Genomic DNA, 25,896 nt, shown 5'->3' on the forward strand with positions numbered 1-25,896 from the left:
CCGCCCAGAGGTCCCAGAAGCTTGCAATCCCCAGTAGTCGGTCCCCACCACTGAAAGAATAACCAAAGTCATGGCAGGCAAGATTGGGGAAGAGACTAACTACCCTAGGGTGGGACATCCGTTCAGCAAGACCACAGGGACAGAGCAACGGACAGTCCTATACATCCAAAGCCACACGGCATGTGACTGGGTGATCGAAGCCTGATGGGTGCAGGCACAAATCATGAGAGAGGATGGGGCTATTTCATGCTCTAGAGATGCTACTAAGGCAAAGGGTCTCCAAGCTTGAGTGCTTGATATGGACATCCTTACTGCACGTGTGGATATATGTGGGCATCACATCTTGAAGAACTTCTGATACTGGTAACTTCTATTTTTTTTTTTTTTTTTTTTAAGATTTGCCTTTCATGTAAACTTCATGGATTAGTGATCTTAGACATTCACTTCAGTTAATTTACCAGTTAATAAATTATTTTAAACTTGGGGCATGGGTTGGGGATGGGGGAAGAATTGGGCTTTCCAAATAAGCACTCAGTCAGTTACCTTGTCTCTTGAAGGCGTGATATAATTTAGGACAAAACTGAATGTTTTAGGGACAAACAGAGCAATAAGACTTGCATAATTCTTTTGGAGATGTGGTGTTTGTTTTTTAATGCAAATGATCTAAATCTTTAATCTCTGGATGAGTTGTCTGTTGTTTTCAAGACATTTAATTGACCTTTTTCTTAAGGTTTAGTTGCTCAGTCTGCTGGGTACTCTCTAGGCAGAAAAATACAGTGCCTCTTAGTTTAGATTTTGCCAGACTACTGCTTGAGCTTTTGTAAATCTATTCAAAAAGCTCTTCAGATGATCGTTATCAGATACACAATCATTAATTTGTTTCATATTTTTTTAAAAAATGCTCTCTGCTCTCTAATTTTGGCTTGATATGTTGCATCTTGGATGTTCTCCTCAGTTTCAGCTTTGGATGTTCCTTATGGCTTGCTTATTCTAAGTAGTTAAAGCATCATGGTCCAGTAGATTCCCTTGACAGGAACTTTATTTTCTTGCTTGTAATAGTACATCTTCTCAACACAAGAAGGTCATGCTAGAGGTTAGCATGCTTTTAATTCACACTTTTTTTCTCTGGGAGTAGTGTGTGGTGGGATACTTCCTAGGTTTTGTTTCTATATAAGCTATAGTATGTTTTGGCAACAGGGCCTGAAAACTTAAAAATCAGTGACTACATTGGGTGCTGATAAGCAGGCTGCATATAAAGACAGGAAGGAAAGAGGAACCTCCTTGCGACTCTGAGACTAGTAAAAAAGTGGAACTAGACCAAGTGGTTCCAGCTGTGGGGCAGCAAATGGCTGGTTAGTTTTGTTATCTAAGGTTCCTTATCTCTCCTTTTCCCTGCTTAATCATGTATTGCAGTAAAATACTGAAGTTCTCTACCTTCAAATTCCATCACCTCTTCTGCCTCCCCTTGATGCAATTTTGTCTGCATCTGTCAGTTATTGGCAATTATATGCAAGCTTCTCTTAAAACATATCTTTATGCTGTATGGATGAATTTTCCACACATCTTGCTAAAAAAATACTTGTCAGTCTTTGTTCAGATCAGATGGAGAAATAATTTTCAACTTCGGGTATGACCAGTTACTACTATCTGATGCATCTTGCTGTATTGTTTTCTCTATTAAAATAAGCTGTAAGTAAGACTGGGGTAGTTGTTATACCCTCTGTCTTACTACTGTTGGATGAAAAGCAAGAATGTGTGCCATTCTGGATTATAGAACAGTATAACTTTTAAAGCTGAATTTTTCTGGATATGAAGTGGTAGGGTCAGGATATCAAGGAATGCCCATTTATCATATTTTATCACATACCATGTGCCCCCAGTCAAGACACGCACCTTGTTTTTGGAAGGCAGAATGTATAGAATATAAAACATATAGACATGGTCTAGAGCTGGCTGCTTCTTGGAGAAGCTGTGCTGCAAAATAGCTTTCAGCATCTTCCTCATCCACCATACTGAAAGTGGCTATGAAAATATTAATACTGACAGGAAAAAATATCTGCTGCCTTGTTTAAGATATGTACCGCAATTTTTTTTTAGGGTTGGCTTAAATAAATAAATATTTGTGGGGTGGGCTAGGGAGGGGGAAAGGATGTGTGAGACTTGCAAGTAAGCATGATACTCATTCAGGCTTTTTCTTGAGCAATGGGTATATGCATTGGAAGCTGTAGCTTTCAAAAACTAGAAATAAGACACTAATTTTTACCTTTTAGTGATTGTTTCAAGCTATGAAGTAGTGGATATTCCATTTTTGATGCATTTTCTGGAGACACCCAAGTCAGGTTATTGGGATTAATCCAGGATTAATTGGGTCACAGTTAATGGTTTGTAATGCGACAAAGTCAGGCTGGATGATGTAATTGTTTTTTCTGACCTTCAAAACCCATGATGATTTTTTACAGAAAATAATAACTTCATGCAATTTCATAGGTTTTTCTCACTATATATACATTTTTTCATAAGAAAGTGGGATGTATTTTAAGCTTGCTAGCCTTCAGCAGTTAGAGGTAGAGACCAGTGAGTTCTGTATGAATCACTTACGATCCATAGACCATCATTTGAGATTCTTTGATCTACAAAGTAGAGTATGGGGCTAGGAGTCGAGAGATGTGGACTTTGAGTATGAGCAAATAACTGCTCCTGCCTTTCTTCGGCAAGACATGGGTGGAGGAAAGAAATGTGTAATATACATTCAAAGTGAACAATGGGATGGCAGCACGTGTCATGCTAATAAACTCTGTTGTTTCCCATGGTCTTGGTTAAGAATTTGATTGATCTTTGAAACGGATCTTCATAGGTATGTTTAATTTCTAATGATGTAATACTCGTTATGTGCCTTGATGCTTCCTGTCCAATATAGGTTATATTGCTTCAGACCATTAATTGGATTTGCTTTTTGTCTCTTGAGCATTTACAGCAATCATTTACCTAAGGATTCCTCAAAAATTGTTACTTCAAATCCTCATATAAAACCGCAAACATAAAGAGAATCCTACAACATGCCATGTGTAAAAGAAAGCTAGATGAGGGCATAATTGGAGCCCTGTGACTACAGGGACAAGGCTCAGTTTAGTAGGTTTTCTAAGAACACATTTAACACTTGGACAAATTTGTGGTGCTATTCTTATTGTGTAGAGCAGTTGTGCTCAACCTTTTTCCTTGTTGGACTGGATAAATAGTGCCCAGTCCATCCATGGGCTGGTTGTGGCTGATGGCCTGGATCCAGCACTGGGATGGGACCCTGTCTTATTGTGTGGAGGAGGCCGGGGCATGGCCCGTGCCTGATCCAGGAGGGGTGGGAGTGGGGGCCAACGGGGGTGTGCACTTGTTCCAGCCTGCAGTTGGGGGTGGGGGGGGAAGTTTTGGCCCATGCCTGATCCAGCCCTGGTGCCGAGGGGAGAAGGGAGTGGGAGTTTGGCAGCAGGGGAGGGTGGCCACTGCTTCCCCACTGCAAATTTCCCAACCCATGGAGTCCCATGGGCTGGATACAATGGCTCTGCAGGCTGCATTTGGCTCATGGGCCAGAGGTTAAGCACTTGTGCTCTAGAGCGTAGAGGTAGAGTGCTCAGCCAGATGGAGTTTAGTTCCACATCTCCCACCTTCAGCAGGAGTGTCTAACTAAGTAGCCTGGATGGAAGCTGTCTGCCCCTTTCTGTTGTGTTTTTTTTTTTCCCCTGCAGTTTCAAGATTTTGTTGGGTCCCAGAGAGGGATCATGGCTCTAGCCTTGTAGTTGCAATACTCCCTTGAAAGGGGAGGCATGAGTTCCAGTCCTCCAGCACCATCGCTTCTTTTACAATGTTCTCTTTTAAGAGGTAGCTTCAGAAGAAAGGGCACTTTTTTACAAGGTAGAGTTCTGGGCTCTCTGGGTATATCGAAAGTGTTCTGAGTAAAGCTGTATAGGCTTAGATTTCAGGTGCCCCTTTGCATTCAGTGTTTTCTTTTGACAAGTTTTACATGGTCCTTCACTTATCGACTGACTATTTTGGGTCCAGTTCTGAGATGTATAACTCTTCTCCCACATGTGCAGTAAAGAGCATAGGTGCTTAATTCAGGATTCTAGATTCCACTCTGGGGCCAGGTACATAAACTGTCAGGTATGGTAATTCCTAACTTCCAATTGCCTGCATTCCTAATTGGATTTAGCCTTTTATTGAAGTCTTGGTTTGCCTAGAGTACATGTAAAATTGCTTATTATTGCATTTACCTGAATTGAAGGCTATTTTGAATTTAAGATGACCCCTCCCCCCAATAAATAGATTCTGTACATTGGAAAATTTATAAACTTTTATTATAATTTGCCATATATAGAAACTGATTTGTGGAAAGTCGTCTTTAAAGTTGTCTCCCCTCCTTTGCCCCCCACACTAGTTGCTATAATGCTGAAAGTGGAGGGTAAGGGGCCAGATGCCAGCCTATTGTTGTACCCCTCCCCCCCCAGCATGCCTGCCTCCCTTGCTACCTGTCCTTCACCATGTGTCCCTGTAACTCCTCCCATGCCCCCCCCTCCCCCGGTAAGCTGCAGATGGGAATGGGGTGGGGATGCAGGTTTCAGGTAGGAGCAGGATGCCAGCCTGGGGCAGCCTCTGCTCCCACTTGCAGCTTGCCTCCCTCCTCCCTCCCCCTCCTTTTACTTTCTGCTGCAGCTCTGCTCCAGATGGTGGCACTCAGCAGCAGTGGTGGCCAAGCCTGGACATTGGTGGCCCCACCCAGCCCCAGGGCAGCCTTGCCATGAACAAGCGGACGTAGCTTTTAGCTGGGTTGGGTCAGAGCTGGAAGGACTGGAACAGGAGCTAAGGGGTAGGGGGCAACTGAGTTGAGAGCAGGGGGTGGGGGGCAGCCTGTAGGTTCCCACTCTTCCCCCAGCCATGTGGTCCTACCCCTGGCGAACAAGCTATTTCAGCCTGCGGCAGGCAGTAGCTAAGCCCTGGTTTGAGCCCAAGGCCAAAGACAGAGCTGAGCTGCCACCTTCCCTGGGCTGGCACTCAAATCCAAGACAAGACTTTCCCATACTGATTGGGAGGGGGCTTACCTTGTACAGTATTTAACAATAAAAATGTCATTTTACTGAAACCTTAATTTTTTTGTCCAGAGCAGAATGTTTGAATTTTATCAGATAATTTTAATATTTTTTCTTTCTATTTTCTACCTGTGATGAAAATGTGAACATATGTGCACGTTGTGTTTTTCCTGAAAACTTTAACATTTTAAATACAGCAGTTATTTTAATTCTGAAGGACCCACAAAGTAATAGTGGAAGTGCTTCCTTTACTTGTTAAAGTTTTTTGTACTAGACTCTGAAACATACTATTTCTTAGCAACACAACTCTTGACAATATATTTAGCAACTTAAAACAGTAATAAATCTTTAACATTTATTAAAGAGAATTTTTCAGTTGCAGAAATAAGACTAGTTAAAATTGCTACATCTATCTTTTACAGGAGCATGAACCTGTGTAGTGATGCTCCCCACTGGGAGTAGAGTACATGGGTCATGGAACACTCTGGTCCAGAACAGAACAATGGTCTGGACAGTTTATTCCATTTCCAAGAGTTAGTCAGATGTGGATCTGTTTTTTTTCCCTCAACTTTTTTTCTTGGCTGCTTTTTTCTCCGCAAAAATTAACCCTGCAACAACAGGCACAATTTAGACCTTATCCCTATCAAAGGAGTTTTTATCTCCAGAAGTACCTTTTCCCTTTTTTTAACTTGGGTTTTGTTTACAAGTGCATATTTTATTGGCACTGGTAAAAGGAAAATTGACATTATTAGCAATAGGCTTTTTTGGCCAATATGGCTGACAATTCTAATATTATAAAAGCCTGAGTCTGTCTGTCTGTAACGCTTTATTGACACTCTGATTAGGTGACGGAAACAGGCAGTCAGAGTGCTCCAAGCATGGGGGAGTACTGCCTTGATTCCAATCTGCACTGAGGACCAGACAGAGGGTGGGGGAGCCAAGGCCAGCAATGCTCCCTCACCCTGCTTCCTGCAAGAGGCAGAACAATGGGGCATTAGGTGGCAGCACTCCATCCCAGCCCCTTCTCTTCTCCCCCCGCCCCTGCTTCCCCATCATTCTTGATGGGCAGTTGGCTAGTGTCACTGATAAATGCTGTGTACATGTGCGCTGCTGCATTGCACATCACACACTCAGTATGGAATGCAGCCCAGCAGCTTGGAGAGCAGCATTGGGCTGGTAAGTCTGTGGGGGAGAAGGGGCAGGGGGATGGAAGAGGTGTGGGAGGGTTGGGGGGGAAAGACCAAGGCCCCCACAGTGAGGGAGGGAGTGGCGCTGCGGCAGGTGCTGCCCTTCTGGGGCAGGGTGTGGGATGGAGCCATGAGTGGCTCATCTGGCACAGTGGCTCCTGCCGCTGCATGCACCCTAGGGGAGGCAGGGGGTCATGTGCCCCCCAGATTTGTGTACGGGGCAAAGGCAGGCAAGCTGCCTGCAACAGATTGGGTCCAAGGGCTGTGTTAGCTTCCTGGCTGATGGGGGGGGGAAGGGCTGAGCCTGGGCTGTAGGCAGGGGCAGGGTGGACGATGGTGGTGCTGAGAGAAGGTGCCACTTGGGGTTATGGGGAATTTTGGGGTGGCCATAGTCCACCCTGTAGCCACTCCCCTCCTCATGCGGTTGCCACCTGGCCCTGCTGTTACCCCACTTCCCCTTGCCCTGCCAAGAAGAGGCTGGTGTATGGCATGCAGTAGGCAGCCCATCCTTGCCCCACGCACAAATCTGGGAGGCTCATCCCTCCCCTTTGGGTGCATGAAGAGGTGGGAGCCGGCCCCCTGCTCCCGGGATGAGCCACCTTCGGCTCCATTCCATGCCCTGCTCTGCCCTGGCTGGGTAGCGCTTGCCTCAGTCCCACTCCCTCCCTCCCTCACTGTGAAGGGCTTTGATCTACCCCCTCTGCCATGTCCCTTCCCTTCCTGTTCCCTCCCCCGCCCGGACTTACAGGCCGGAAACTGCTGTCCAAGCTTCTGGGCTGCATATTGGCAGTTGGATTGGTGTTGGCTGATATGGCTGGTTAATAATCGACCATCAGTATCAGCCAAAAAAAATTCTTTGGTGTACCCCTAGTTTTGTTCTGAATTGTCTCAGTAGTTGGGGGGTTTATGTTTGGTTTTTGTGGGTTTTTTTCCTTTATGCTCTGTCTAACTTTATATTGATCTAGGATTTCTGCATACCATCAAGACCCATTAAGTAAATTCTCATAGTTTTCCTGGCCTTCATTCACTGCTATCTCAGATCTGATATTTTATGAAAAATATCTTATGTTTTTAATGCAGCAACAGTTTTTAAAAATATGTCAATTCCAATTATACTTACAAGGACACAAAACAAATCTAATATTTAAAAATAGTCTGTGTTTACAATTTGGCTCCATAACCTGTCAATATCTATTTTAATTTGTGTTTGGGTATATTTTACAAAAATGCAACATCAACTTATGGGAGACTGTTGCCCAGAACCACCCCAAATGGAAGAAGAGTCGGCTGCAAGGATCTTCGTACTTTGAAACTCGATGACAACAGAAGACAGAAAAGTGACAGAAACAGTGCATCACAGACTGAACCAAGAAACCAGAGCCACCCACCCTGCATGTAAACATATGCCCAAGTTGCAATAGAACCTGTTGATCCTGGATCAGCCTTGATGGTCATCTTCAGACCCACAGATAAGGCAATCATAGAAAACAATCATCCTCAGCTGCAAGAGGCTGCCGATGGTGGTATATGAGAGAGTGAGGAAGAGTGGAACGTGTTTTGTCAGAAGGGCTGTAAATAGCAACTGTTGTCACCTGTTGGGTCTTCTAGAGGACAGAAATGTTTCTCCTGGTACAGTAATAGATAAAGAATGTGTGTGAAGCCTCTGTTCACATGTCATGCTCTTATCATAATTTGATAGGTACAGTGGGATGCATGTGGCTTTTGGAACAGTGCATGTCATAGTGGTGATGTATACACATAAGGGGGCTTTGCATCCTGTTTTTTCAGTAAGCCTAGGAATTGGCATAGGAAAACAGAACTAAAGATCTGTTTTTAAAAATAGTCTTTGCTTTGAAATTATCAATGATAAACCATCAAATTGAGGGGAAGAATATTTTCAGAACTGGTATCATGCTTAATCTTATGAGTACAAGTGCCAAGGACACTCAGTATAACTAAAGTTAGTCCCTTGCCACATGTTACATATATGATGCAATTACCTGGTTAATCATGCAATAAATTTAACTTGCCACATGTGCAAATTAATTTTACACCGTAAAAATGTCCATCCATCTGTAAAAAAGAGCCAACCAGCTACGAAGTTGGTGCCTGAAAATGTGTAGCAAATTCTATAGCTGGTTTATATCCAGCTTTAATTTAAACATGCAACAGAGCCCTTTAGTAAGAAGCTTTCAGGGTTGAGTCCTAAATGATTTCCTCCCAACCCCCTTTCATTTATTTATTTATTTTTAAAGAAGGGCTTGTGACTTGGTGATCCTTAAAAACTTAGTAAAATCAGTACTTAGTAGAAGTACATTATTTGAACTTGTTAAAGTGTACCTATGCCATGTGATACAGAATTTCCAGTTTAGAAAAATAATATTGGTATAAACTAGCATAAGCTAGGAATGTTACAAGAAGTTTTGATAATCAAACTTCTCAATATAACTCTCTTTTTAGACTCTGTTTTTCAAAAGACCGATTGGGACCAGTCAGTGCTGAGAGTCTGTTGGTCTGTCTGTACTTGCAGTGTCCTTTTTTCAGGAGTGTGGCTACCAGGATTTAAACAATTAGACTTTCTCTGTGCAAGAGTTTACAGCTGTAACATACTTTATCAATTTCTGACTTTAAAAATGGAAGCTGAAATGATTTTCCTTGACTTTTTATTCTAATCTATCTTTACAGGGAAACTCATAATCACTGGAGTTATTAATTTTGTTAGTGACTCATAACTGAATATGTGCAAGGGACAGTGTTATCTTGTTTATATGGTATTGGCTTACAAAGCCACCAGAAAAGCTTTCTGATCAAGACTTTGCTTGTCTAGGTCATACTATTATGTGGGACAATAGAGGGGTAGTGGGGTGAAAAACAAATGATCTATCAGAGTCATGATGGAAAACAAGCTAAACTCCTGAGTTTCCAGTATGAAGATCTGAAAGAGGGTGCTATGAACTTGGAAATTATATGTGCTTTTTTATGAATATGGCACATACCATTCTGCCTTGTAGCTTTGGGGGAGTGAATGTTTGATGCACTGCTTTGGAGATGCTCTCCATGAGCCATTTTAATGTTCTTTTGGTCACAGATTCTCAGCATTGGAAGGATTTACAAATGTCTTTCGAAAACAGGCTACATATCAGACCCAGACTGAATGTTTGGACCTGATACTTTCACCCACAGTGGGGTTCAAGAAGCTGACCTGTCTCTAAAACAGTGTACTTGAGTGGAATTAAAAGGGGTGTTGGGGTGTGTGTAGACTAAATGAGAGGCATGTGTGCATGACACTTTAAAGTGGGCTAAATGCTTTTGCACCGTTTTAATGGTGTTGGTGTTTGCACGCCTCAGCCGTGTATTGTGCATTAATTACAGCTGTTGTAAGAAATTCAGTGGTGTAATGCGCCTTAAATGACTTGGAGCGCAACAAGCTAGAACTCCTTCAGGGAGTTTTAGTTTACTGTCCCTACAGCCTTGGAGTGAAGCACCAGGCTCTGTGCAGCTCTGGGGCCCTGCAGGAAGCCCTGCGGGCAGCCTGACAGCAGGCTGGGAAAACAGCTCCACCCAGGAGAAGTGGCAAGCCTGATCTTTTTTCTTTTCCCCCCTGGAGCCTGACTGCCTAAGCTGTGTGGGGGTCTGGTGCTTCTCTCCATGACTGTGGTATCCCCAGGACCACCCGATCTACGTGCCTGTGGGCAGGTGCTGCTGGGGTGGGGGGCCACAGCTGCCATGGAGGGAAGCACCAGCCCCCTCCCAGGCCAGGGACCACTCTGCCTGCCAGCAGCTTGCCCTCCCCTCCCTGCCAGAGAGGCAGGTTAAAGTCAGGAGGGTGTATGCATGACATTGGGGTTTAATTAGCCCTAAATTGAAGCGGTATTTTTTTAAAACCTACCACTTCAATTTAGGGCCCCCGTTTTATCTACACATGCTCTAAGGCAGATCTGCTTCTAATGTGATGTTTTTATATATACACAAGATAATGTTGATTTTTAGGAAACAGTAGCTGTGTAAACAATATTAGTTAAATCATTACTGAAACATTCTTGTCTAGTTCTGGTGTCCTCAATTCAAAAAGTATGATGGGAGGATAAGACAATAGAAGGGAATCAGTAAAGAGCTTCAGAAGTATTTAAAGTCTAAGAAAGGCAGAACAAGAGGTAACGGTTGAAAAAGGAGCAAGGTGTATTTCACTGGAAATCAGATGCAGATTTTTGACAGTGAAGGTAGTTTATAATTGGAACAACTTAACAGGATCTGGTCAACTAAAAAACTGCACGTGAAAGGGAACTGAGAGTAAACATCTACACATAGAACCTTAAACGAATTGCGTTTGCAGAGATTGAGTGGATTCTCAGTACAGCTCTTCATCCTCTGAAGCAGTGGTTCTCAAACTTCAGACAGTCATGGAACCCTTTTGTATAATTTCTCCCAATGCAGAACCCTTACTCCTATGCTGAAGACTGACACGGGTGGCCTGGCAATGACGCACTGCCTCATGTGCTGCTCCATCATTACCCCCAATCTCTCTGCAGAACCCCACAGTTCTGCAGACCACTGCTCTAAAAAACAACAGATACCTGAAGTAATCCTGGGTAACTTGCCTTACACCACTGCTCTGAACACTGAGGAACCTTTGATTCAACATTTTGGCAATCTGAATGCATCTTTCAAGCCAAAGGGAAATAATTGTAAAGCAGACTTGGGAGGAATAATCATAAATGCATATATAAAATGGGTGACAGCTTTCTGGATGGCGGCACTTACGGAAAAGGACTTGGGAGTCTTGGAAGACCACAGACTCCATATGAGTCTGCAGGGTGATGCAGCTGCACAAAAGGCGAATGCCTGCTTCTAACGTGATGTAGACTTGGTGATTCTCACAGTCATTTTTATAGCCAGTGTTCATGGCACCTGATAAATCATGAAGGACTAGTTACCCTAAAAATTGTGCAGATCTTTTCTCCACAGTAAGAAAAAGATACTATATTGATATTATGTGGGTTAGTCATTTGTTCTATATTGGTCTAATACACAAAGTATTGGAAGTTTGTTGAACAAAAAGATCTCCAGTACATCTGAAAACTAACTGGACACTGAGGAATCCTTAAAACCACAAAACAAATCAGGTTTGTTTGTTTGTTTTAATTTCTTGACTTTTGGAATTAGTAGCAATTAAATATTGACAGATTTGTTGTCCTGTCCTCTAGAATGTGTGATTAACAATGTTTGCTGTTAATTCAATGCCTTAAGAAAAAGTGAATGAGATTAGCCTGTAAATAATCACATCTAGAATTTAATGCCTTTTCTCAAGAAATATATTTGAATATTTTTACTGTAAACATGTCCACTGTTTGTTTTAGGTGTCAGTCTATTTTAGGGAAATCTTTTAAACTTCGATTTTATTTTTACTGTTTAGCATAATAAAGTAGAACAACAAATTTTAAGCTGCTTTATACTCAGTGCTTAAGGAGGACTCAAGATGATAGGGTTTGAAATGCTCTGCTGAATATGCTTAATATAGCATAGCCTGCAAAAAAAATCCCATTTTTTCTAACTTAATAAAATTAATGTAGAAATGTTGCCTCTCTGGTTTATACAGTATAACTAAATTGCCACAGTAAAGGAAAATCAGAATCCTGGGTCAAGTGAGCATTAATGAGAATCATGGCTAAATGTTCTTACCTTTCAAAAATGCTTGGAATCATAAATGCCAGGGAAGTTATATCCTTAATCTCCATTGTCTTCTACAAGCAACATGTCTCTTGTCTGGTGATTTTTCTATATGAGAAATCCCCAGCCTCTCCCATCACTTTACACCAGTGATTCTTAACCACTGGGGTGCCTTAAGAACCTCTCAAGGGTGCCGGGGGGTGCCACACAATGTTAGTACTGTAAGTTAAAACGTGCTTAATGAGATTAAACCCAGAGATTTCAAACAGGAATCTGTAATGTTAAAAACATTCCGACCTCTTGTGGTCTGAGTTCATTCCAACAAAATACTGCTCTGTTGCTTTTCTTCATAGACTTCATAGACATCAGGGCTGGAAGGGACCTCGGGAGATCATTGAGTCCAGCCCCCTGCCCAAAGGGCAGAAAGTCAGCTGGGGTCATAGGATCCCAGCAAGATAAGCATCCAATTTACTCTTGAAGGTGTTCAATGTAGGTGCTTGAACCACCTCCGCTGGCAGACTGTTCCAGACCTTGGGGGCTCGGACAGTAAAGAAATTCTTCCTTATGTCCAGCCTGAAACGGTCTTGCAGGGGTTTGTGACCATTCAACCTAGTCATCCCTTGGGGTGCTCTGGTAAGCAAACGTTCCCCCAGGTCCTGGTGGTCACCCCGATAAACTTATAAGTGGCCAACAGATCACCCCTGAGCCTACGCTTTTCCTGGCTAAAGAGTCCCATGTCTCTCAGCCTATCATCGTAAGATCTGTTTTCCTGACCTCTGATCATGCGCATGGCTCTCCTCTGGACTCTCTCAAGCTTCTCCACATCCTTTTTGAATTGTGGAGCCCAAAACTGGACACAGTACTCCAGCTGCGGCCTCACCAAGGCCGAGTACAAGGGGAGAATGACGTCCCGGGATTTGCTCGAGAAGCATCTATGGATGCAAGCCAGTGCTTTGGTCGCTTTACTAGCCGCAGCATCGCATTGCAGGCTCATGTTCACCTTGTGGTCAATGATGACCCCCAAGTCTTTCTTCTGTAGTGCTAGCCAACGTAGCACTGCCGAGCCTATAAGGATGCTGCAGGTTTTTCCTCCCAAGGTGGAGAACCTTGCATTTTTCGGTGTTAAACACCATGAGGTTCTCGTCTACCCATTTGCTGAGCTTGTCCAGGTCAGCCTGGATCACCCACCTATCTTCTGGCGTGGATGCTTTTCCCCAGTTTGGTGTCATCGGCGAACTTGGCCAGTCCACTCCTGACTCCAGTGTCCACATCATTAATGAAAATGTTGAACAGTATGGGTCCCAGGACAGAGCCTTGAGGGACCCCACTGGTCACAAGGCACCACGATGAGTGACTGCCATCAATTACAACCCTCTGGGTCCGACCACGGAGCCAGTTTCCCAGCCAGTGGATCGTGGTGGAGCCAAGGCCACAACTGGCCAGTTTGGCCAAGAGGTGATCATGGGATACCAGATCAAAGGCTTTTTTGAAGTCAAGATATATGACATCAATCTCTTCTCCCTCATCCAGGTGATGGGTCACCTGGTCATAGAAGGAAATGAGATTGGTCAAACAAGACTTACTCGCAACAAACCTGTGCTGGCTGTCCCTTAGGATGTTAGCCTGGGCCAGTCCATCAAGGATGGCCTCCTTAATAAACTTTTCTAAGATCTTCCCCAGGATAGAAGTCAGGCTAATGGGCCTGTAGTTAGCCGAATCCACTCTCCTCCCTTTCTTGAAGATTGGCACCACATTGGCCTTCTTCCAGTCTTCGGGCACTACACCAGAGTGCCAGGAGTTTTCAAAGATCCGTGCCAGGGGCTGGGCTATGACGCTCGCCAGCTCCTTGAGTACCCTGGGGTGCAGATTGTCAGGGCTGGCTGACTTGAAGGTATCCAGCTTCTCAAGATGTTCCTTCATGAGGTCAGCATTTATGGAGGGTAGGGGATCCCCCTCACCCAGATTTCCCTGTCCCATAGCAGGCATGGGCGTCCCATGGGACTGATGAAAGACTGATGCAAAGTACCTATTTAATAGGTTGGCTTTTTCCTGGGCGTCAGTTGCCCCATCTGGCTTAGCAGGGGTCCAACATTGCCCTTGCTTTTCCTCCGGCTCCCCACATATCTGAAAAAGGACTTTTTGTTGTCCTTGATGCTTGAAGCTAGTTGGATTTCAGTTACAGCCTTGGCTTTCCTGGTTTGCTCCCTGCAGGACCGGACCAGTGCAGAATAATCTTCCTTGGAGGTGAATCCCGTCCTGCATCCTTTATAGGCTTTCCTTTTTAGCCTCAGGAGGTCCGTTAGGTCCCTGGAGAGCCGGGGGGCTGCTGTGCCTTCTTGCTGCCTTTCCTCCGTGTTGGAATAGATTTAGCTTGTGCATTGAGGATTGCTTCCTTGAGAAGCAGCCACTCTGCTTGAACTCCCCTCTCCCTGGGGTCATGGTCCCTAAGGGCCTGACCGACAAGCCTCTTGAGCTTGTCTAAGTCGGCTTTTCTGAAGTCAAGGACTTGTGTTGCTGACTGACTTGCCAGCTTTATGGCAGATGGTGAAGGTGATCAGCTCGTGGTCGCTGTCACCCAACTTCCCATCGATCACTAGGTCGCCGATTGGGTCGTCCCCCGTAGCCAGTACCAGGTCGAGCAGCGCTTTGCCTCTCGTTGACCCGTAGACTTCTTGAGTCAGGTAGAGGTCATCCACGCATGAGAGAAAGCTTTATGACCGCTTGGATTTTGCTGAGTGATCTTCCCAGGAGATGTCCGGGTAATTGAAGTCACCCATGACAACCAAGGTCCTGGAGCAAGCGGCCTCGGTCAGTTCCCGGGTGAACTCCTGGTCAAGCTCAGGACTTTGAGTGGGAGGTCTGTAGTAGACTCCCACCGTTGTCCCCTGTGCCATATTCCCCACGAATTTTTACCCAGAGGGTCTCTAGCTGTCCATGCTGGTCACCAACATCAGCTTGCAGGGACATGTAGCTTTCCTTCACATAGAGAGCTACATCCCCGCCCCTCTTGTCAACACGATCCCTCCTGTACAGGGTATAGCCCTCTATACCTGTGGTCCAGTCATGGGTGGAGTCCCACCAGGTCTCCATTATCCCAGTGATGTCATAATTCTTTGCACTGAGCAGGAGGATGAGCTCCTCCTGCTTGTTGCCCAGGCTCCTGGCATTAGTGTACAGGCAGGCAAGTGTCCCCTTTGGGGCTCTTGCCTTGCCCACAGATTGCGCCAGGGCTGGGGCAGGGGTGGGCTCCCTTAAGTGCCTTCGTCTGCTGGCTTTGCAAGGGTTGCTCAGCGGGCCAGCAGTGGCAGTAGTCCCCCCCATCCCCCAGCAGGCTTAGTTTAAAGCCCGGTGGAGCAGGTCAGCCAGCCTGGCTGAGAAGAGCCTCCTCCCCAGTAGTAAGAAAAATGAAAATTAAGAGCTGGCATTTTCAGAGAGGCGCCTTGAGTCTAAAAAGGTTGAGAACCACTACTCTGAACAAAGGAGAGGTATGTTAGCTGTGATTTCCTCTTGGAACATTAGCTTAGGAGCGCTAACTTTTAAAGTTTACAGTGCATATGTTGAGTGTTCATAGCTGTTTATTTTATTTATTAAATTCATATCCTGCCCTTTCTAAATTGCTTGGAATTATCCCACAGAGGGAATAAGACTAGTAAATAAAGTGAGCTGACGTGTTTAAAAGTTTACCAACATAAGCTACCTTATTCTAAAAAGTCTTTTGTCATGTATGTATGTATATCATCCATCCATCCATTCACTGGTATACTATTTGGCAATGTTTTTTCCAGCAGCAGGTTGGAATGATGTTGCTTGTGTCCAAAGTGGACCAGCATTAGGACCTGGTTACCACAGCTTTCCTCTATCACCTTAACTCTGTGGCATGATGTGTAGGCTAAGGTCCCTGCCATGTGGTACAGTGTGGGTGAACCTCTTCCTCTTCCCCCCCCCAGCTCTGTGGGCCATATGTGTTGCCAACCCCTGCACTAGATCAGGATGCCTAACTTGATTTAATTAGAGCTTCATCAGAACCATTGAAATAAATGGAACAATTCCCATGATTTCAGCAATTTTTAGATCTGATTATAACTTTAAATAGTGCAAGCGTAAGTATGATCTAGATTCTACTAAGATGGATTTATGTTACTCTTTTAGCCTTAAAAAAAACTACTCTTAGGAAGTTTAATGTTGCTAGGACAGATAGTGTACCACCACCCCTCCCCCCACTTGATGACTGATACATTGCATCATATGGACCAATTTTATTACAGCAGCTTGGAGACCCAACTAAATAGTAATTTTAATAATTTAGGATATGTATGCATCTCCTCCCTTACTCAGCAGTCGCATATTTATGCTTAAAACTAGTTTTTATGGAACTAACACACTTAGTGCCTGCTTCCCAGGCATGTATGGTGGCCAAAACATTGCTTGTATATCAGTTACCAGGCTATTCTGTACTAGTGCAACAGAATTATGTCAGCTGTGGTACAGAAACCTGTAGGGTACCAGCGAGTGTGTACATAAGCTCACAAAGCAACAGGGAGGGTTCCAGGTCCAGCCTTATTTTGGGGTCCACAAGACTGTGGCCAGTGATCTAACACCATGGATAGATCTAGGATTTTGAAGAAGAGGGTGCAGATGGTTGTGGTACATTATCACATAACCCAACACAATCTAAAATCTTTGTTAGTATGCTAGGGGGATAAAACTATCTTTCAGTATAAGATCATAGCAAAAAATAAATATAACAATTGAAACATGCACTAATTTTCTAGATTTATATATAATATATTAAGTTTAAAACAACATGGCAAATTAGGCAAAAGATATTGTTGTTAGTCCTATTGGGACCTACCAAATTCATGGTGGGAGTGGGATGTGTGGCAACTCCATTAATCTTGCAGCAGGTTCTCCTGTGCATTTCCCTGTCCCCCAATTGGCAGAGGAGGCTGCCCTGCTTACTGGTCACTCCTGATTGGGGAGGCAAAAAACTGCTGTTTTTGCTGGTCACCGCTGATTGGCCATGCTGGCAGCCTTTATATCTGGTTTATATCCCCCAGTTACTAAGCCTATCCAGGTCAGCCTGGATCACTAACCTATCATCTGGTGTGGAAGCTCTACCCCAAAGTTTAGTGTCATCAGCGAACTTGGTCAGTCCACTTCTGACACCAGTATCCACATAGTTAATAAAGACGTTAAAGAGAACAGGTCCAAGGATGGAACCTTGGGGGACACCACTGGTTACGGAGTGTCATGATGATTCACTTCCATCAACTACGACTCTCTGGGTCCGACCTCAGAGCCAGTTCCCCAGCCATCGGATTGTGATGTAGCCAAGGCTGCAGTTGGCCAATTTTTCCATGAGATCATAGGACAACAGGTCAAAGGCTTTTTTAAAGTCCAGATATTTGACGTCAATCTCTTCTCCCTTGTCCAGGTGATATGAGACCTGGTCATAGAAGGAGATGAGATTGGTCAGACAAGACCTACCTGCAACAAACCCATTCTGACTGTCCCGCAGAATGTTGACAGGCTCCTCCCTGAAATGAATGAAAAAAAAAGAAGTGAATGGCAGTTTACTTGAATGAGCTGCAATTAATTTATAGACATTGTCCCAGGGAAGTCCTTAGTACTTTTTAAGTACCTGTGAAGTACCAGAGATCAAGTGGGAAAATGGGTGCATGCATTTGTATTGATCTCAGAACAAAACACTTTTCTCCCATAAACATCTGTTTACACCCTGAAAGTCTTCCATAAGTCTTCTGACTTTATCATTGGTATTCATGGCTTGAAGCATGCCTTTTCCATACATGAATTAATTCAAGGTTGATGCAGCCAGCAAGTGGAAGTCAGTAGTAATCAAATCCAGTTATTGTTTGAGCAGTTGAGTTTGAAAGCAAATAAGGAAAAGTCCCCTGTATAAAAAATTAAGTTCATGGAGGTTGTCCTCCCTGAAAGACTCCAGCAGCAAGTGACAAAGATGATAAAGGAGTTGGAATGCAAGCTATACAAGGAAACATTGAGAGAACTATATATATATATTTCAACAAAAGGAGACCAAGGGAGAATGGGCATGATAAGTTTTTAAGTGTTTGAAAGACTGCCAAAAAGATGAGGAAGAACAACTAATATCCTATGCTCTAGTACAGGACTCAACCCACAGGCCAGATTTGGCCTGCCAACCCATGGCGTGTTGCCTGTGGGGTTTCCCATGGGCCAGGAAAATGATGGCCGTAGGGTGCAGTAACAATTTAATACTGCCACCCTTTCTTCCAACCAAATTCCCAAGCTCCATGGGGCTGGATCAGATCAGGGCTGGGCCGGGCCATGTTTCTTTCCTTCTCCGACCCCACTGCGTGGCTGCACTGGGGCTGGGCCATGGTCCCTTCCTATGCAGCCACATCGGGGTTGGACCACAGCTCCTCTCCCGCCCCCTGTACGGCCGCACTGGGCTCACAGACAGACCAGGCATAGCTCATCTGGCCTTTGGGGCAAAAAGGATGAGCATCACTAACTGCTCTACAGCTTAGGACGTGAAATACTGCGTTTAAACTGTAACTAAGTGAATTAGGTTAAATCTAAAAACAAGCTTCCTTGCAGTCAGAATTGTAGGATAGTGGATCAAGCTGCCAGGAGATGTTATGGAATGCCTTCACTGGACATTTTCAAGAAGAGGTTGAATAACTATTTAGCCAGGATGTTGTAGGGAAAGTGCACCCTGCATTCATTCAGGAGGTTGAATTGGATTACTCTGGAGGGCCCTTCTGATGCTCATTCTACATCCCTGTAACTACAACTGCAACTTCTGTAAAGAACAGTAAGGTTTAGTTTGAAATTTCTAGGAATCGCAGTACCCTGCAGGTATTCAACACATCACCTGTGACATAAAATTAGCTTTGCATGTATATCTGCCAGATATTCCACGGATATGCTTATTCACATATCTCCTTGATTCCTGTAAACAAGATGGTGAAAAAAGCCAGGGAGATATCCTTCCTCTTCTGCCATTAGACATATATGCACTGTTTTGGGAAGTGCACCTGGATGGCATACAGATGCAAGGGCTGAAGTTCAGGCAGAAACTGGCTTTTTATTAACATCCTTGGTCATTTTCCTTCCTGTAAAATTTTACTGCCATCTGTCAAAGGCCTTATTTCAACAAGCAGGTTAGAATGAAATCCACCCCATTGCACTAAAAGATGATAAACCTTTTGAGTATCTGTATCACCTTTGGGGCATTTAATCATATGGGAGTGCGGTATGTTCTTGCAGAACATCACCTCAGCAAGAAGTTCAAGGATTGTGAATGCTCTCTGAAAAACAAATGAGTGTAGATGACATTTGACAAATATGACAAATTAAGTGACAAATGTGTTCTTGATGTCATGGGAATTGGGACTTTTAGAAGCTTGTCCTCCTACCCCAGTGATTTGCACAATAGTTGTTGTATGTATAAGCCATTTATTTGTTGTGTTTCCAGCTACTCAGAACTATGTGACACTTTGCTTCTGATACATGAAGCGTTCTGATAAAAATTAAAGGAGGAATTTTTCATTTTGTATAGCTGCAGTTACCTGTTTTTTGTTCAGTTGCCCATAATCTTTTGTTCATACCATCCTCTCAATTATATTTCTTCTGGAAATCACATTGACAGTTTTCATCTATAATTGTGAAATAATGCTTTTATGATATGATATACTTATGATTCACAAAGTTGAGTGACATTTATTAAATAAACAAGTAAAATGAAGAAACTTGGATCTTGCCCTAGGCACAGTTGAAGGTAGCAGTGCTTGCATAAAAAGATCCTGACTCCCAGATGGGTACTTGGCAGACATAATTGACCTACTTTAGCATTGACCTTGATTTGCTCACTGAGGTGTTTCACATACTCATGGATCAGCTTTGCTGCATGATTAAGCCAATTGTGTGACAAGTGTCAGTTTAGAAAAAGTAGAAAGCACAGATGAACAGTAGGATATATTTTTCTTCTTAATGTCTTGTTGTCTCTGAATTTCAGCATAATTAAAAAGAAAAAGGTAAACTATCAGAGAAATTCTAAAGGAGGCATTCAGAAATAGTGAGACTGCAGAGAGGAGCTGCATAATGTGATTCTGTGACAACACGCTTTGATTCTTTTCTACAGGGAAGTTTAATCAGGAAGTGGCCTAGATGGCATTCTTTCAAGTAGGTGCTTGAAGTATCTTGGCAACGAGCTCTGGGTCATAATTGGAAGAATTTGGCTCTGTTTATGTGTCTGTGGGTGCTAACAGTAGGGCAGTGTTGCTTTATTTATAGAATATTTTGTGGAATTGAGCAACTAGCAGCTGGAGGCTGAAAAGAAATCACTGAATCAGTACTTTACTTTTCCAAATTTTTTGAAAAGACATTATAATAAACAAGCAGCTGTCACCAGGCAGTCAGCATTTCTTATAGGTGAGTATGCTACTCATGCTGTATGGCAGGGGTGTCCGATCTGCCTGAATGCCATTAAGTGGCACACACAGTCTCTGTGTGTGGCATACAACACAGCAGGGAGGAGACAGGCAGCACAGCTTCAGTGCAGGAAACAGAAGATAGAGCAGCAGATCAGCCAGGGAGCACAGGGCAGGAAGAGAAAAGCAAAACAGCGGATCAGGCAGAGAGTAGGAAGTAGAAAGCTGAGTAGCAGATTGAGTAGAGGAAGGGGAGTGGAGTGGTATAAGGGGTAGAGAGGGGAGCAATTTGTGGCACACCTGCCAGAAAGGTTGGCCCCTACTGCTCTGAGGGACTGACAGCTATTCCATATCAATGCTTTGTGTTGGATTTTAAAATAAGAACAATTATGCAGGTAATGTTAGGCTGAAAAATAAGGTTCTGCTTGATAGAAGTGATATGGCATTTGCGGATGAGTGGGATGGTTATAAATTTTGATATATCAGTGTAGTGTTTCTTTTTTACCTTTAAATTGCTAGGCATTTGATATAGTTTGCTTTGATTCCATAAAATGGACACATTCTTTTTTTTTTATACATTTTGCAATATTTTAATAGTCTTGGTTAAATTGGGGTGTCATTTTCAAACTAATTATTGTGAAGACATTTTAAAGTACAGGCATTCCTCAGACTGTTACAACACAATCGTTTCCTGAAAACCACATCTTAAGTCAAAGCAGTGTAACTTGGAGCCAATTTTCTCATAAGAAACAATGTTATAAATGGGGGATTGGTTCCTGAATGAAGCCCGATACCCTATTTTCGTAGTTTCTAGGGTCGGAAGGGACCTGAGCAGATCATCTAGTCCGACCCCCTGCCATGGCAGGAAAGAGTACTGGGGTCAAATGACCCCAGCAAGATGTTCATCTAACCTCCTCTTAAACACCCCCAGGGTAGGAGCCAGCACCACTTCTCTTGGAAGTTGGTTCCAGACCCTAGCCGCCCTGACCGTGAAGTAGCGCCTCCTGATATCTAACCTAAATCTACCCTCTGCCAGCTTGTGACCGTTATTCCTGGTCACTCCTGGCAGTGCTCGGGGGAACAGTGAGTCCCCAATGCCTGCTGATCCCCCCTGACTAGTTTGTAACAGGCCACTAGATTCCCCCTCAGCCTTCTCTTTTGGAGGCTGAACAGGTTCAGGTCCCGTAGCCTCTTCTCATAGGGCCTGCCCTGCTGTTCCCTGATCATGCGAGTGGCCCTCCTCTGGACTCTCTCCATGCTGTCCACATCCCTCTTGAAGTGCGGCACCCAGAACTGGATGCAATACTCCAACTGCGGCCTGACCAGTACCGCATAGAGGGGGAGGATCACCTCTTTGGACCTGCTCGAGATGCATCTGTGGATGCATGCCAAGGTGCGGCTGGCCTTCCTGACTGCCTCCCCACACTGCTGGCCCATGTTCATCTTGGAGTCAATGATGGCTCCAAGATCCTTTTCCGCCTCTGTGCTGACAAGAGGGGAGTTCCTCAACCTGTAGGTATGGTGCCGGTTGTTCCTCCCCAGGTGCATCACCTTGCACTTGACTGTGTTGAATCCCATCCTATTCTCATCCGCCCACCCCTGTAACCTGTCTAGGTCCAATTGTAGTCTGTTGCTTCTAGTGTGCCCACATCCCCCCACATCTTAGCATCATCAGCAAATTTGAACAGGGTGCATTTTACCCCGTCATCCAAGTCACTGATGAAGATGTTGAACAGTGCGGGCCTGAGGACCGAGCCCTGCGGAGTCCCACTGCCCATGTCCTTCCAGGTTGAGTAGGACCCATCCACTACCACCCTCTGGGTGCAGCCCTCCAGCCAGTTGTCCTCCCTGGTGATGACCCCTTCTTTCCATTGGGTGTAAGCTTCCTTTTTAGCAAGGAGACATTCCTTGATGCTTTTGGTGAGCCACGGAGGCTTGTGTGTTCTCCTGCTCCCTTTGATTCTTGTTGGGATTACCTTCCTTTGGGCTTGGAGGATCGTCTCCTTAAGGAGCGACCACTCTCCTTGGACACCTGGCTCCCCTCCCCTCTGGGATCTCAGCATTTCTCCAACTATCCTCCTTAGCTCATTGAAGTCTGCCCTCCTGAAATCTAGGGCTGCTGCCTTACTGCAGGCCTTTGCCACCTTGCGCTGGATGGTGAATTCCAACAGGCCATGATCGCTATCACCCACGTGGTGGAGCACCCACAGCCCCCTCACCAGGTCATTACCCGTGGCCAGCACTAGGTCCAACCAGGCGTCTCCCCTGGTGGGGCTGTGCACCTCCTGGGTTAGATGGAGGTCCTGCACTCTGTCTAAGAACCTATGTGAGCCGTCAGACGTGGCTGACTGCTCTTCCCAGGAGATGTCCGGGAAGTTCAGGTCCCCCATGACTGCCACATCCTTAGACTTCACTACCTCTGTGAGCTGACCTAAGAATTCGTGGTCGAGCTCTTCCCCTTGGTTGGATGGTCTGTAGTAGACCCCCACCATTAAGTCTCTTTCCCCTCGACTGCCTTGTACTCTAACCCAAAGCGCTTCAGAGTGCCTGTCCTCTGACTCCTTGCCAATTGACGAGGATGTGTATTCCTCCTTAATATAGAGTTCCACGCCCCCACCTCTCCTTCCTATCCTGTCCCTCCTGTAGAGCCTATAGCCCTTGACATTCACTGCCCAGTCATGCGTTGAGTCCCACCACGTTTCAGTTATCCCCACGATGTCCGGACTGGTGTCAGCTAGCAGGAGGGTGAGTTCCTCCTGGTTGTTGCCCATACTACGAGCATTGGTGTAGAGGCATTTGAGGCCTCCTGTGGATGTGTGTACTGACCCCCTAGTCCCAGCGTTGCCCTGGCCCCTGTCGCTTACCTGTTTATTCGTTTCACTTGTTGGTCTAGGCTGGGCTGTAGTTGTGGATGTTGCTTGGTCCAGTGGTCCCATGTTTCCTCCGCCCTCAACTTCCTCTTCCCCTGACGAGCCTAGTTTAAAGCCCACCGGAGGAGGTCTGCCAACCTAGAAGAGAACACACGCTTACCTTCAGGGGAAAGGTGGAGCCCGTCCCATCCCGGCATGTCTCTCGTCGTGATGTGCCGGTCATGGCTGAGGAAGCCAAAGCCCTCCTCAAAGCACCATTCCTGTAGCTGCCAGTTGGTCTCCGCGATGCACGTTTCATGCCGTCTGCCACGTCCACTCACTGGCAGGATGGAAGAGAAAACCACCTGTGCACCCATCTCCTTCAGCACGCACCCCAGAGCATGGTAGTCCTCCATCAGGCGATCAGGGCATCTCCTGGCCGCATCATTAGTGCCCACATGGACTAGGACCACGGGGTAATAATCGGTGGGCTGGATTATGGCCTGGAGCATCCCTTTCACTTCCTGAATCCTCGCTTCAGGTAGGCAGTAGACCTCGCGTGCTGAGGGGTCCTGGCGACACATGGGGCCCTCCGTACCTCTCAGGATGGAGTCGCCAATGACGATCATGCGATGCTTCCTCCTCCTGGCCTGCTTGTCTCCTTCAGCCAGCATGGGACGTGGGGAGCATGGAATTGCCTCCTTCCCGGTTTCATCCTCTCCTTCCTCCTCCTCCAGGGCTGCCAAGGCCTCGTACCTGTTCTCCAGCCGGACTGGAGGAACTGGTGCTGCCGTGTTACGAGCAGCCCTGGCACGGGAGGTGACCGTCTGCCACTTAGCAGTGGAGGGCACTTCTTGAGGTGCATCTTCCTTGGTCGTACAACCCTGCAGGGAAAGGAAATATCTGTCAGTTTCTTCCTCTGCCTCTTGGATTCCCCTCAGCCTGCTAACCTCCTCCTGGAGCTCCCTCACCTGTGCCTCCAGGGCCCTAAGGCGGGCGCCTGCAGGACAGGTGTGGGGGTCCCCAGTCCCTGCCCCCCCAGGCCTTGCTGGGCAGCTCCCGCAGGCCAGGGGGTTGGGGGACGCCAGCCCCCCGTGGGCTCCGTCTGGATGGAGGCCTCAGACAAGCCCCGGGAGGGCTGCGCCCCCCAGGCAGGGGCTCTGGCAGCACTCCGTGTCAACACCATCGTAGGAGTTGCTGCCTGTTTCTAGCTGAGTGCAGTGCCTCTGCCCCACGCTAGCAGGAGTCTGCCCCTGGGCCCTTCCTGCTCGCCCTCCGGCGCAAACGCCAGCGCGCTCTGACAGAACGCACCTGTTTGCGCGCTCTGTTCGTGCAGCTCCCTACCGGCTCAGCTCTTGGCTTCCCCTCCAGATCCGGCTCAGCTGCGTCGGTCCCTCTGCCCCACTTACCTTAGGGGGATCAGCTGCTGCTGCCCCCGCTGCTGTTACGTTTGCCTCTGCTGCCGCTGCTGCTCTCGCCTGTGCTCTGGGTCCGGTAAGGGGGCACACGTGTGTGTAAGACACACGTGTGCCTGTGTCCCTCCTCTCCCTGCTGCTCCTGGCTCCCGAGTGCTGGATCTGGTTATTTTCACCCAAAAAACGCCAGAATTTTGTACCTGATCAATTATAGATGAGTAATGTAGCTACAATGTATTTATATTGTAAATAACAATCATATTGATTTGGAAGGACTTCTTTGAAGTAACTTTCCTGGACTTTTTGAAGGGTTCTTGGCTGGAGTCTTCTCAGGAGTCTTGGTTGCAGGTTTTTATGGAGTCTTGTCTGCTTTCTTAAAGAAAGTCTCCAAGGAAGCTTGGCAGACAAGGTTCTTTGGGTGAATCTGATATCTTTTATTAGACCAACTTAAATAGTTGGAAAACAATTATTAAGCAAGCTTTTGGGTTCAAGAACCCTTTGTCAGGCTTGGACAGATATTCTCCAGGGAGATGAGCAACACAGCGAACTTCTGTGCTGGGGTGGCGTTGCATCGGTTCAAGTGTTGTAAAGTCAAATCTGACATCAAAAAGTTGAAACAGGGTTTCAATTTATAAATGTTGTAAGTGCAAAATGTTGTAACTCAAAGTTGTAAGTCGAGGACTGCTTGTATTTAAAATCTTACTCAAACAACATCTTTCTGCATGAAAGATACAGCATAAAATTTAATGATATTAAAATGCTGTCCATATCATAGTCCTTTCTGTTATGTCAGGAACTATAGGAATCTTCTAAAGTGACTTATTCTGAATATATTTAATAAGTAGGGGTGAGCCTTTTGGCAGGTTTGCCACAAGGTGATCCCTGCACCTTCTGCATGCCATCTGAGGTGTTGCTCTGCCTTTTCTCACTGCTGTATTTGTTGTTGTGCTCCCTGTTCCCTCCCTAATCTCCTGCAGGCCACGCACAGAGGCTGCCTATGCCATTTGTGGCACCCATGCCACAGGTTGGCCACCCCAGATTAAATGATGCCCAGAATTTATATTAAATTGCAAGATTGCACCATGGATGTGCTATATATTTTCTGGAAATATAGTGATTGCTCCAGGGCAGCCTGACATGATAGAACTTGTAGCATAGACACTTCACTTGTACTACTTCAGGGACAGAAGAAAAATTTAGGATGGTTGCCTAATGTGTAGGGCTTAATGTAGCCTTCAGTATATCACCATCCCAGCATGGTTTTAATTTCC

General features: G+C 45.4%; 1 protein-coding gene across 3 annotated transcripts in view; it reads left to right on the forward strand.

Moving 5' to 3' along the window:
- BMAL1 (basic helix-loop-helix ARNT like 1) overlaps positions 1-25,896 on the forward strand; it is an 88,057-nt gene that overhangs the window by 13,824 nt on the left and 48,337 nt on the right. The window lies entirely within an intron of this gene.

This window comes from Crocodylus siamensis, chromosome 2 (genome assembly GCF_052110815.1).
Source record: "Crocodylus siamensis isolate JL-2025a chromosome 2, ASM5211081v1, whole genome shotgun sequence".
In the NCBI taxonomy this organism is placed as follows: Eukaryota; Metazoa; Chordata; order Crocodylia; family Crocodylidae; genus Crocodylus; species Crocodylus siamensis.